At 31.4% G+C, this 15,669-nt stretch overlaps 1 protein-coding gene across 5 annotated transcripts in view; it reads right to left on the bottom strand.

Annotated features, from left to right (window-relative positions):
- Positions 1-15,669, bottom strand: part of LOC132950339 (protein UXT homolog) — a 67,889-nt gene that overhangs the window by 35,394 nt on the left and 16,826 nt on the right. Inside the window, exons 2-3 of one of the 5 annotated variants that reach the window (XM_061021750.1) lie at positions 11,950-12,142; positions 11,712-11,865 (exon numbers count right to left, since the gene is read on the bottom strand). The exons of 2 other annotated variants lie outside the window; for them this stretch is intronic. The gene's annotated coding sequence lies outside the window, so the exon portion shown is untranslated. The remainder of the gene's footprint in view (positions 1-11,711; positions 11,866-11,949; positions 12,143-15,669) is intronic. 2 more of the 5 variants (XM_061021751.1, XM_061021749.1) reach the window with 2 other exon arrangements.

Genomic DNA, 15,669 nt, shown 5'->3' with positions numbered 1-15,669 from the left:
GAACCCACCCGACGCGCTCATCGTTATAATAATAATATAATAATATGTTCGGGAAATGTTCGCGACAAAGAATAACTCGCCAATTTGTATATTATCATAACATACGCGCTACTCGTAGGTACACGCACACGTATAGTTTGGCACATATGTAAGCACACAAGCACACACGGGCGTATACGAATATTGTTATTTATGCATATTTATTGTCATCGTTAAGCGCTATACACGAACGCGTATAAATTATTATGACTATTATTAGTGCCATTGAAAACGGGAAAAGCGAATGCTGTGTGTCACGGAATAAACTTTGCGATCCCAATTCAGACAGACAACGTCGTCGCAGCGCACTCGGAACGCCTCGAAACTTTTTCTCGTCAATCAGCTTTGCTCTACCGACGTTAACAGTGTGAGTTCCAGTTGCAGGGTTTATGAAGAAAAAAAAGCATAATTTCATTTTCAGATAATATAGAAATTCATTGGTGTAGAGTAAAACTAGCGATGACATACTTATGCTGCTCTCTGCAGCTGCTGTATATAACAATAATGATAATATTGTTTTGTTCACATCATAATATACTCAATATAATCAGAAAAATATTTTACTACTAAATACAAAATTAAAATTATGTTTATAAGGAGAATATACTGAACAAAATTAATTGATAATATTATATTTCAACAATTTAAATACATAAAAAAATCTACCATAAGGTTAGCGCATCGTGTTTGCAGTATTTTACATTTTTGTATATTATACAATATGCTAATTCTATTTATTTCTTATCACAAGATTACAAAAAGAAATATTTGGCCATGCAATCCGGTCTTTCTGCCGATTAAAACTTTTAAATTCTTGTTGTACATGTACACAGTATTACAGTGTATTGTGTGCACATAATAAACAGACGGGCAATGTGCCGTTTTTAAACTGGTAAACACGGTAATCTCAGCATATATATATATTAATGGGTTCATATTTCGTACGCACTAGAAGACAATATTATTATATTTTAATATAACATATTTTATGTCGTAACTTTACACGCGCGTCTGCAGATACTTGCGGAAAACGGACCGGAATGATCGATCGAAACGCGATAATATACTATAATATATTATATTATTATATAGTTGATTGAAAATAATAATGTTAATAATATATAATATTATACGTTTCGGACGTAGCGATTTCTAATGCACATTTTATTCGCGAACCACCCCTCTCGAAGTCTGTACACGCGCCACGCCCGGCAGCGGCGTCGAACTATAAGTGTGGCAGTAAACTGTGCACACACACACACACACACAATATATATATATAATATTACAATCTGCTGTTTACGCACACACACACATACATACAATATACATACCTGCATGTGCGTGTGACGTGTACATATTAAACATATACCCACCGACTGCTGTGTCGCGCTGCAGCAAATCGCCAGTTCTCGGGGAAACTGCAGAGAATAAAATATGTTTTTTCCTTCTTTCCACGTCCCACGCGGATTTCAGCGGCACGTTTCCGCGTATATTCGTGTACATAAATACAAAATGACCGAGTCGGGTAAATGTTTAAACACAGTCTCACACACACACACACACACACACACACACACACACATACACTCACGCACACACACTGTACAGGGTGTCTCATCGTCATTTCCCCCCCCCCCCCCCGCATGGTATATCCATTATATAAACTCCTCAACATAGAGCATAGTGTGCATATGGGTACCTCCTGTCCCCCTCCCCCACGAGCAATACTTGCTTATATTTATCCTCACATGTCTGAGTAAACTAAAGAATTATTTTTTAAATATTTTTATGAAATTAAAAAAAATGCAATTTAAATTGGTATTTTTTTTATGATTTTATAGTTTTATATTTAGTTTATATAATATTACCTATGTGAATTTTATTTTCATCCTAACCAACTATATAATATAGCACATATTGTAATTTTTAACTTATTTTTAAGTATAGGTACGTATATATAAAACCCATATCGCATTTTACAGTCCATTTCTTATCTTCTTGTCACAAGTTACAAGACTCTCAAACTTTCAGTCAACACTCGTCAGTCGACAGTTTTTTGTGAATATATTGTCATTTTTATAGCATATCACAATTTTTATGGCCTTATATAATATCACGCATGCTTATACATTTTGAAGGGCTATAAAATCCTATTCCTGGTTAATGGTTATAATATATTTTAATATTTTATCACGAACAGCAAAGACAAGTAACCGTAATAAAATATTTTTGGGCGCCTGCAACTTAATATTGCTTTCAAACGATAGATAATAATATGTCACGCATTAAAACATCCTACATACCGCGAATTCGTTATTATATATTTAGGTATTGTATTTTATTTTTATTTTTACTGAAATGTTGGTCGATGGCCAGTTTAACAGCTACAACACTATTTCGACAATAATAATAAAATTTAAAATGTATTATGTTCGATATATGATATATACATATAGCGTTAGAAATAAATTAAATAAACTAAAACAATTGTTTTACAAAGCCATAGTTAAATGAAGAATGAAATAGTCATATGAATGACAAAAAAGGATAATTATATCGCTGTAAACATCGTAGGTATACGTGTATAAAGGATGTTTGTACTAGCGATGTACGGGGATATCATATAAACATAAAAAAAACTAATTTAGACAGTAAGCTCATAATCCAGGCAGGTATATAATATAGGTATTTTTTTTATCTAATTCAGTACAATAATTAGGACTCTAAATTTTAGTTTTCATTATAAAACAACGAACAGTTATTAGTTATATTTCAAAACAAATAAAAATGAAATATATCCACGTCACCGCTATACGCCGCAGGTATATTATAATATTATACTTCTCTTGCGGATTATCATATTATTTAGTACAGCTGTAATAGTTTTGAACACACCTATTTTTTTATTTATAGTGTATGACACATAATAATATTCTCTGTGACACCGACGAAATATCGGATTCCGAAATGTGATGGCAAAAAAATCGATTAACTTTTATCGACATTTGCATTTCTTCATAAAAACAATCCGGCCAAAATCCTGCGTCATACATATCTCAAACAAGTTTTTTTTTAACATGTTCAACATTTTTATTACACGTTCAAAAGTTCAAAACATAATAATATACAGTTTTAAGCCTTAGAAAAAATATAATTTAAACCTTGGCCCAAATCCCGAAACTCTAAAAATTTAAATTGTATTATAATAATAAATAATATAATATAAATTTTCTCGGTAAAATAACACCAAATCAGTTATTTATTTAATAATTTAAGGGTTACTCGCCGCTAACAAGCCCACAACCCACATGCGTTTAATATGAATTTTATTAAAATATCGTCAGCATGATAAAAAACACAACCTTCATGCATCGTTAATTAACTATAATTTATTACGATTCAACGATTATATAATATATTACCTATGATTGCACAAATTTGAATAATAATTTATTTTTAGTCTACGATCTAATAACATGTTTAATATACAGGGTCTTTCAATTGATGTGTGACAAGACTTTTGTAGATTATTTGAAGTTCTCATGCAATATAAATCTATTTAGTCACTTTATTCTACATAAAATACCCTATACCTACTAAAACTTAATTAAGATATTTTGACGATATGGTAATAAAAAAAAATCCAGTATAGGATATACTATTTCCTATTTCCTTAGGATATAATATATTATATTATTATGTTTATATACCTATTTAATTATATTATATTTAACGAAACATGGCAAAGACAAATCTAGCCAATTCATATTGATATTTTGTATGGCATAATATATTAGTGAAGCCTTCAGGTAACTGTATTTTTATTTTAAAAATAATTAACTAGGTATTCGAGTTTTGTTTGATATAAAACAAATTACAAATACATGTAAATTATACATAACAATATTGAATTATTTCATACTACAAAGTTATTATAACTTTACATAACAGTATAACACGAAACATTTCTAGGAAAACATCTAAAATTCCAAACACACGAACAACAACTTACCGACTATTTAGTTTCAATTACAGGTTTATTCGATTATTTTGAATTCGTAATGCAATTTCAAATGCCTAAGTAAATATACGATATAGTTTATTAAAAAACATCACTATAATGACATATTGTTACCACAAAATGTCACAGAAGACAGAACCTGCAGTATTATAATTAAATCATTGAATATTATTGTAAGCCTTTTTCTTATAGATGATATCAATTTTAATCGTACCTCACGTTTTACCACAAGTTGGATAGATAGGTAATATGTATAGTATCTAATATTAATAGAATGGCGATCGCCATTGAAAACATGTTATTCTGATACGTTATGCAGTCTTTAGATTAAGACCATTTTACATTTGACTAACAAAATAGATCCGTCACTGCAGATAACCCGGGGTGAATATAACGTCGTTCCCCGTATAAAAAAATAAAACTGTTAAACGTATTTAAAAATATTCGCATAAAATTCAATCCATACTTGGTATGAATATTTTAATGAATCGACTTTATATAAGGTTCACGGTTTTAATTACAAGTACCATCGACCCTGCTGCAATTGTTTATAAAACATTTATACAAACTCGAGGACTTTTAAAATACCGGGGCATAGTTTAATTCAAAAATATTTGACAGTTGTTAGCTGAACGTTGAAATATAATTCATAGGTACATGTTATAATGAACACATTGCAATGTATATCCTCCGTGGTTATGTTGTTGGGAAACGCACGAAATTACACGCTTGTGGTAAACTGTGGGTAAATATGTCAAAAGTATCCATGACTAAATGTACGCACATAATGGTATTAGTCATTTTCATTAAAACCTTAAGTAGTATTTTCAGTGTTATTACATTCCGTACTAGTATAATATAGACGAATGACAGCTTGTTCGCAATAATTATGTGTATAACTAATTGCTTCGTTCGTTGAATAACCTTTGGTCCAAATATATATAATATAATACGCATGACGTACAAAACCACTTGTATTTAGTTGCGTTAAGCTGTATGTTATATTTACGCATACCAGAAAAACAAAAATCAATAATTTAATTTTAATTATATATAGGTACATTACAATATTACATGCATTAACATATTATAGTAATTCAAAAATTGACTTCATTATAAAATAGTCAACATTTAGGTATAACAGGACCATGGTTATATTAATACATTATAATATATAGACTTCAAGGATACTTGCATTGTGGTGTTTCAAAACGGACAAAAGCGATAACCGATACTTGAAAAATTTACATTAAAACAGCTTAGTCACCGGTAGAACTGTTTAGAGGGCCTTACGGTCAACGAACAACTTGTCCTAGAGACGATTTTTTTTTCGGGAGGGCTCATTAGCTCCGCACGTATAACCTGATGAATAGTTTATGGAGAAACTTCAAGCACATAAATCAAAGCTATGACAGATGGATGAATATTTTGGCAAGACATTTTCGAGAAAATATTTTAAAAAAAACACGTGGTAATAAAATGGATGGACAACTTGCAAACTGCACAAGAATAATAACTAAAAATAAATTGAATCTCCACTCAATAAGCTTTCTATATCAAAAAATATAGAACATAAGTATTGTTTATTATAGTTGAAAAATACCAAACAACGTAAAATTGTATAGAAGACGCATTTAAATGTTTACAGAACACCAGTGGTTTATTAAATGATAAGGTAATTTTTTGGTAAGCTACAAGCCCACCTAGAAATTGTGATAATGCTGTCAATTTCAATTTAAATATATTAATATACACAATACACAATATAGTTCGTCAAAGAAAGTAAAGCAAAACGAAGCCCCGGTCACAATATTTAGTATTTTTTAATATTTTTATGGTGCGTAAACTCATATGCATAAACATAATATATTGTTATTAAAAAAAACGAAACAATAAATACTAATTAAATAGTATTATTTCTTTTGGAAAATCAGTTATATAGATAGCATTTAAATTCAAATTTGTGTTAGTCAAGCCTAACCAGAGGCGCCGAACTAAAATTAAATTGGAGTGGACAAAAAATATTTCTCATTACCCACGATCTTTTCCACCATGGCTACACATACCTTTTATATTTATGCTGGCCATACGTATTTATTTTATAGTATCAGCGATACCTACCGACCCCAACCTATTGAAAAAAATATTGGGTGGTCGCCCTTCTTAGGTTATAGGTTCGGCACCACTAAGCTTAACCTTAATTAAAATCTACTGTTATATAAGTACACAAAAAGATAAAAACAATATTAATTATCATAACCGATAACCATGTATATTATCTTTATATTTATAACATTGTGAACTAGTAGTAGGCTTTATCATAACCTTGATATAAATAAGATGAAATGTTTTCCCTTGAAATTCTAGTAATCAAAATGACATGCATATTTCTTTTAAATATTTGAAACATGATTTATGAAAAACATGTATTTTGCGCATTCAATTATATTGTGGTCAAGTACCTACTTATATAGGTTATTTTTATGTAAGCATGTTTAACGATTATCAATGAAATCTAGTACCTACAGAAAATGGCATTTATTATATAGATTAATGATTATTATGTATAGACAGAAAACAAAAAAAATAATAACTAAAATATTAATTAACGATGTTGTGGTTGACAACAGTTTAAATACATTTTAACAGTTTAACTTGGTACCTGGGTAGGTAATTAAAATTGTATTTCACTATTTTCTTTAGAAATATAACTATAATTTATAATACCTAATTATTAGACGATATTATTACGTAATAATGAATAACTAAACAATTTAACTAAGTTATTAAATAGCTTACTGCATATTATATAAAAATGATTATACAGATGTTTTGAATTTTTAAAGATATCACATTAATGGTTAAAAAATTATATCCGATAATAATTTATTGATTGAAATACTTGACAAATATGACAATATGGTTACATTAAGCAGAATTGCATGTGTAATAATAATAAAGGTTCAACTTGAAATAAAAATTAAATAATATATTATGAGTAAGTAAAATGTGTCAAACACATTTAAAGTTTTTTGAACTCACGCTATTAATAAAAATAAATAATCACTATTATTATAGTCGACTGTACTGATAATTAATTTTTCGTTTGTAACTTTTTTTCATTTATAAATTATTAAAACAATAAATCGAAACTGCAAATATAATTCAAGGAAGTATTACAAAAGTACTTGGTTAATCAATTCAGACTTCAGAGTAAATAAAAATTGTTTTTTAAGAAAAATACAATATGTCACAACGTTTATTTTTGCCTCGCTAGTAATTTTTATAAGTAAAGACGAATAGAAAAACAATTACATTTAAAATTGATTAATTAATATTTTAAATTAGGTATGCTTTTAGTAGATTTCAATCAGGTAAATTATTTAAATTATTCGTATTAAAAATAAAATATGTAGGTACATTATTATTATTATTATTACTTTTGATCGATCAAATATTAATAGGTATAATATAAATAGTAATACATTCTATACTACAGGATGTCAATTCTTTTGTGGGTAGGTACTGTTAAAATATTTTAGATTTACAATTGATTATGAAATTACGTACATAAATAAATCCGTATTTAATATCTCATTGTGTACCTATGCGGTTATTTGCTTTATATTTCTCTTTTAATGCTAGTTTAAATATATTTTACAAGTATAGGTAACTATTAAACATGTAAATTGTTTTATACTGCTATTAGATATTACATTTTAGTATAATATGTTTATGTATACTGTAAAAGGTTTACAGAAATAGGTTAACAAAAATACATATAAGAAATATTAAAATGTACACCAAAATGTCAAAATATACTGTATAGGTACGAGTACATACTAAAAAACTATCTTTCATAGTTTCATTTAAAATGTATTATTAACCAGTTTTAAACATTTGTTTTAACTGTATAATTTACTGAGATAATATACGGTTGACAATTATAACAATTTTGGTTATAGTAAATGCATTCTAACGATGTAACGATTAAAATGAATTATTAATGAGGGGATCCAAAAATGTTAGTCAGATTTTTTTTTACGAATGTAATAACTTTTGTTATTTAAATAAAAGCCCGGCTATATAAATATGCACCGTAACGATAATTTATAATTAATTGTCTTATTTATACCAAAAATTAGTTGGCGAGAACAACTTTTTGTTTAAATTACTTGTTCACGTGTGTTGTGGAATAACACAAAGTATTGTTAAAATAGTAACAAAGAGGTAAAAATATTATGTACACTATTTGTATCGTTTTATTAACACGAATTTCCACACAATGAATGTTAATGATTTGTTCAAAACATTTGATTAGGTACAAAAAATAACCTACTATAGTAGGTTATAACATACAAAAGTACGTAAGTAATGTAAAATTAATTTAATATATATATAATATAAAAGTGGAAATTTAACTTTCAATATTATTTTAAAATATGATACACTTGTACATTCGATATATGTGTAGGCACACGATACTTTTTTAGATATTATTTGTGGAATAGTATCTACTATAATGAAATTACAAGTGGATATAAAAAAAGAAATTATAATAATAAAAACCCAATCGAAACACAAGTTTGTAGACGCATAATGTGCGTGGAGACATAAATTATTGCATATTACCATCAGCTAGAACGTGACCACTAAGGTCGTTCTAACTATAGTTACTTCTGTATAAACAATGGACGTAGGACGTGTTTCAATTGAACTCACGATTTTTCCTACATTTAAACAGAAAATGTATTCGTACATCAAAACCATCGTCCATCACTTTCGTTCAACGGCGAGTCAAAACTATTGTGCAAGTATGTATAAATATATACCTATTATTATATTATAGCACTTTTAAACGCCCGAAATCGGTCCGTTTAGGTTCGTAAAAAAAACCTTTTAAATATTGAATGCTCTAAAATGCACTAAAAAAAAAAACACCGCAGAAACCTTTGTTTGCGCGCCATGTCTATACATAAAACCAAGTGCGGCTAGAATATTTTAATTTTTATATTCTAAATAAAGAAAACGTGTACACACACACACAGAAAAAAAATAAGAAAAAAGGAAAAAGCTAAATGGATAATGGACTTGTAAAAAAAAATGGTGTTTGGGTTGTCTGGTAAATATTTGCCTTTCTCGCGGGCTCGTAAAAATATTATGTAAACATTTTCGGGCGGAAATGCTTGGAAAATGACTGGGTGGTTTCTCAGGTGTACGGAGTAAAATGTACACACGCATGCACACCACACACACCTACCTACCTACCTATATGTACCTATATATACGACGGCATTCGAGGTATCGCGAGGCTCGTGTTTGCCGTGCGTGTTCGAAACGACGTGACCCACAGATCACAATGACACTAATAATAAGGACGGGGTGCCTATTGTTTTTCCACGAGGCGCACAAATCGGAAGTATGCAGTGTTTTACCTACCTACCTGCCGTGGTATACGTCTCGCATAAGGTATTCCGTTTAAATTTATATCTGTGTCGTTATTATACTGTTATTATTATATTTTTTAATGAAACAATGGATTAGTCAAGGTGGTAAGTGTATAGACGGTGTACAATATAATAATATAATAGCTGCGATGAAAATCGTCTCGTCAATCATTTAGAGGTCTCTCCTCATCATCGGCGGGGCTCCCACCGTCAGACTAATAGAGATAAATCACGTTCAAATAATTACAATCTATACACACACGCACTCACGCTCGCGAGCATACATAGACTGTACGCTATGCGCGTGTATACGTCATAATATATTATGTATAGCGGAGTCGGGAAAAAAACTCTTGTCCTTTATTATAACACAATTCACTAGCAACCGGTGTATATAGGTATTCATATATATATATATATGATATTATTATTATATATTTTTTTTCCACGAACAATATTAATTTCCTGCGCGCCATATGGGTTCCCGGGGCTTTGATTCAATTTACAGCTGGGGCTCGGCAACTATACGGGGGCTCCTCCTCGCGTGTATAGTTAACCCAATAATACATATAATAATGAGAGCCCAGGGTCATTTACCCCCTCACGCTGTTGTGCATGTGCGGACGTCAGCAGAAGCCCCACGCGGCGCCCGTCACCGACCGCCGGGAAGGAAGGACGGACGGGTTTTAGGAGGGACGGTGGTAATGAGGCGGCGGCGGCGGAGAAATGTAAAGGGCGACGAGAAGAAATCTTACAAGTAACTCACGTAAAGCGTGTATTCAACGGAGCGGCGTTTACAGTTCGCCGGCCGACGAGGAGAGGGGCAAAGCACACTCGGTTTAGAAATTAGGAAGCCAAACTTTTTTTCTTTCGGATGATTGTCATATATATATAATGCGTCTGTGTGTGTGTTTGTAAAAGACCAGAATAAACCTATACTTCTGTCCGTGAAACTTTACAACGCTCGCCGAATCAAATTGATTATATTGTACGAAATTCCGAGTGTGCACACACGCGCAGCGAGCACACGGTCACGGAAACACGTAAATAAACATATGCACCTCCCCTAACTCCGAAAACACTAGCCCGCTGTAGAATACGTTTCCGAGCGAGATTTATGATGAAACGTTCTCGAGGTTAAACTAAGACCTAAGTTATTCGAATTGATTCTGCACCACGCCAAGTAACTTAAACAAAGTTCGTCGAATTCGTTTCGAACGGTTTGACCCAATGTCGTGCGCGTTTAAATACATTTATATTTATATATTATACCTGTACATATAATATGTTATGTACAAATATACCTAGCTGCTATATCACTACCTATCTATACATCTACCTATACATAATACAACAAAGGCGGATTCACGTCTCAAGTCTGACGTCGGATGATAAAACCCAGAAGGAACGTCCGAATATTATGTTTTCCTATTTCGTTTGACCGTTATAATATGTAGCCAGCTGTGTGCTCGAGCCTCGAGTTGTGTGTTTGTGAAGTTTTCTCGCTCGTTTGTATTATAGAACATAATATGGGCATATCACGTACTTACCGAAACGGGCCTCCCTCGTTGAGAAGGACCTGAAAACGGTTACGTATAACAAGTACCTATACGCGTATACGTGTGGTCAATTTCGAGGGGGCGTGTGTGTGAAAGTCAGCGTTTAATAGGACCCGAACAATGTTATTTCTTTACGAGAGGAAAAAAAATAAAAATAAAAATCAATAGGGGTATGCTTTGTTTCTCGTGTGAACACCACCTTTATATTACATAGTGTATATACCCGAAGGGGAAGTCGGTGAAACATGAGAAAGTACCACTCGAGATCTGGTCTAATGCATATTATTTTTCACGTGATGCATCATAATCCGCTGGAAGTCATTATAATTGGCCGGGAGAACACAGAACGTTATACGAGAACCGGCAGTTTGTGAGACAAAGGAACTAGTTTTGTCATCGACAGACAATCGCCATAGGGATACCTACGTGTAGAGAGGCATTATAATATTACATTATATTATACAGGTACCTACTCATAAATTCACATACGGTGTATAAGATAATAGATAGATTTAAAATACGTTTCACGTTTTTTATTTTCTACATAATATACCTAATAATGTACAATGTAAACACGATGATATGTTACTTAAAATAGGTCGCTAAGTATTTTTTTTTCTTATAGTATCACTTTTCACTTACCTACGCACGTAATAGTTCAACGATCACTGGTCTCGGACTCTCGATCGATATGGGTCTGCAGTTTATTTACTATTTAGGACGGATATAATATAGATAATAAATCGTATATTATTATTATGGTGTAGGTCTATCATATGGTATGTTCGTGTATTCGCTAAATAAAACAAAAATCATAATATTATTAATATGTGTATAACGTTATTAAATTAAACAGTAGCAATAAAGAAATATTACGTACATGTTATTATATTAGAAAAATTATAGTATGCATTACGTACAGTGTGAATTAAATTCGTAATACACAATTAATACAAAGTAAGATGTCCAAATCTAAGCAGCGTTTTACGACACCTGTATATGCAACCGATGTATTAGAGCGGTTTATTTAATTTAAAACACGTTGGCGTTAAAAACAGCTCTACCATAAACACCTATGAAGAAAACAGAAGATAAAACCTTTTTCGTTGAATTTATAAATAATGTATCAGTAACATAATAGGTATAATAAATTATTTATTATTATTATACCTATAAAAGGACCTATATAACTGGGGAAATAAAATTCGGGTACCTAATAATTAAAATTTAGATTTTTTTGTACATAATATAATATTATATAATATATATTAATGTATATTATACAGATATACAGTGTTGTATTAGTGAAAATAATAATTATTATAGTAATATAATATCCTCATTACAAAACATCATTGTACTTGTAATTTATTTTTCAGCCATTACACCGTGAATAAATACATTAAAAATGTAAATTCATGAAATATAATAACGTTTTTAATTATACAACAGTCAACTAGAAGAACAATAATATTATTATATTAGGTTTTTATTCGGAAGTACCTTTATGCGTTCAATTAAAAACATAATACCAGTAGTTATAAGAACCTATTGAATTTCGTAATAATAAAAACGAATTAATATCATTTTTTCTACTATTCCTACAAACATTTTTATAATTATTTCCAGACCAGAGCTCGATTAAAGTCTCGAATAATTAATCGTTACATTTTATAGTAGGATAACCGTAATCTTTTTCGCTCCAAGATTAATGTTGACGCTATACACGTTACAGTCGTAAAAATAAAACTTATCCAATTAATTGCACTATTAAAAGTATAGAGCTAATCTCTCTTATAGCCAAAGCGTCTAATATCAACTGGTTACATTCGAAATTGGCTCGTTAAAATATAAATATACACACACGCGGGGCCCATTCCGTGGGACAGCCTGCGTATATAATATAAAGATAATTAGTTGTTGACGACAAGTCGTGTGTGCGAATGTGTGTGTGTGTGTGTGTGTGTGTCTGTGTATGCGAGCGTTTTTAACGGCATTAAAAGAGATGAAAGTAATGTTATTTTTGGAGACGGCGCATAAATTCTGCGGTTTAGATTTCAACGCGGCCGTAAAGCACTAGCTACACATGAGACCGTAAGAACAACGAAAACAACTTTTGATGTTTCGCAGCTCGTAAATATGTATAATATAATATTATTAGGCATAGAGGACGAAAGCTATTTTCCGTCAGTAGTATAATATAGAGTAATATAGTAAAACGTATACGTCGGTATAATCGCCATTGAAAGATTTTATTTTTTTTTTACGAGCCCATTCGCGTACATTTTACACACGTAATATAATACATTTATATTCTATATACCTTGGCATTATTACCTAAGTCTAAATTCTGCGGGATACATATGAAAAGCATATGAAAAGCCATATTATGGACTTGATGCCTGCAGTCCGGGACGAAGAACCCGGCCTGTATGAAGACAACTATACAGTATCGTTGATCGTTTATTTTAATATGCCGTGATAAGAATCAAATTCACAAACCACAGAAGTAGAATTTGCAGCTCTAGAAATAAAGAAATATTACAAGAGATAATATTATCTTCAATAATATATCACAAATATAATATTATATATACTACATTAGTATCAATTGCGGCTATTTTTTTACTAAATATAGGTATCTACCAATAGTTATGGATAGATTGGTGTGATTAATTTATTCAACTGTTAACATAACACATGTATATCATTTTGATTTCGTATAATGTTATATATTTTAATCATATTCGATACTTGGTTATTACCATATTGTGACACACAAAGTTATGTATAACTTAAATACGGTTAAACGGGATAGGGTTATTACACCACCTACCTACAACACGTCCTCCTTCCCGTGTGACTGATTTATTGGACTTGCTTAGAAAAACGATTGTATTTTTCATATAAACATAATAACATTGTTATGGTTCTTAAATAATATATTATATACTTATATACTTTTTACGATTAATACACAAATAGTATGTATATGATACACACTGAGTGTATGTTATAATTTAGCCTATAGTGTCGGGGTAATGGTTTATATACATGGGTAGGTATCTATAAATATTACACAATATAACACATATTGTATGGAATATTGATATACCTACATAGGCATTATTAATGGTATATATGCGCTGTCTATGTATATATATACACTTATAATGACTTAGCTGAAAGCCGACTCGTACGCAGGGGCCATTAAAACCATCGATTATATAAACACTATATATGACTGTATAATAGGTATATATATATATATATATGTATCTACTATAAATCGCACACCGCAATAGAAAATACGATGCGCCGTGCGCGATAAGAATCGACGGCCGTTATATAAGGCGCAGCGACTACCAGGCACCCGCCAACACATCGCGCGTAAGTGAGTTTTGTTATCGGAACTTGTTGGAAACTTTAGCGGTTCAATTATAAACAAATTTTATCTACACAGTACACACCATATATAGCTTGAGCACGCACACACATTCGCGACCGTCGTAAACTTGTTATTATTGGAATCGCCGTATAGGCGCTGCGCGCACAAGTCGGTCCTCGTCGCCGGCTGTCGAAGTGTGCGCTGTGCATGTCGCAGTAACAGCTCTGGGATCCAGGGGGGGGGGGGGGAGAGGGCAGAATTTTCAGAACATAAACAACCTGATAAGGGTGGTAGATTATCGTTAAAAATAAGCTCGGTGCGCACCGCGCGACGTGTAACTACACGCCAAAAATGGTCAACTTTTGTCAAAAACAGACGTTTATACTTAGGTACATTGACACTTAACTTTACCATAAATACAATCGGGAGGGTTTACCACCACCGACCGTAAAATAGTGCTAACCAAATAAAGTATAGGAAAAAAATACCGATTGAAAACCATATTCGTACAATCGTACCTATATACAAACTCGCTTGGTTCCCTTTCAAAATGTAAAATAACTTTTTATAAACCGCCATCACCATATACGAACCACCTTATAGAATACATATTTGAGATAAAAAAAAGTTCTCTATAAAATACAATATAATGCGGTGGCAGTAAGCTACATAATTTTTCAAAAATCACTCCGATGACATCAGGCGTTTGGGAAAATCACGCGTAATAACGATTTCAATACCGTCGCCCATGAACCATTTTACCTATAGTATAATATAAGCATATTATGCTATTCATACGAGTATAATATATTGTACGAGCTATATATTTTTAGTATACATTAGTATAGCCTCACTAACACCATCACGCGTCTAGATCATTCGGTACCACCGGACATTAAGGACCATCACCGGTTGATCATCACACTTGATTGGATCATGTCGTGTAGTTTCGTATAAACGGTCAGTATTGTATTCCGTTTTGGTTCATATAATACGACGAGTGCCCGCAACTATAATATTATTATCACATTATACTCATATGCACATATATATATATATATATGTGTATATATATACTATATACGATTGAAAGTCGCATTGTCGCTTTTATTGTTATTAGTAGATATTTTTTTTTACATATCTCTTTAACCAGTTGACAAATGGCACGTACGCACATAAGAAATAAATAAATGAAAAACAGGACAATAAATA

Source organism: Metopolophium dirhodum, chromosome 8 (genome assembly GCF_019925205.1).
Source record: "Metopolophium dirhodum isolate CAU chromosome 8, ASM1992520v1, whole genome shotgun sequence".
NCBI lineage: Eukaryota > Metazoa > Arthropoda > Insecta > Hemiptera > Aphididae > Metopolophium > Metopolophium dirhodum.
The sequence above is the reverse complement of the archived record's forward strand: the minus strand, read 5'-3'. Positions and strand labels throughout refer to the sequence as shown.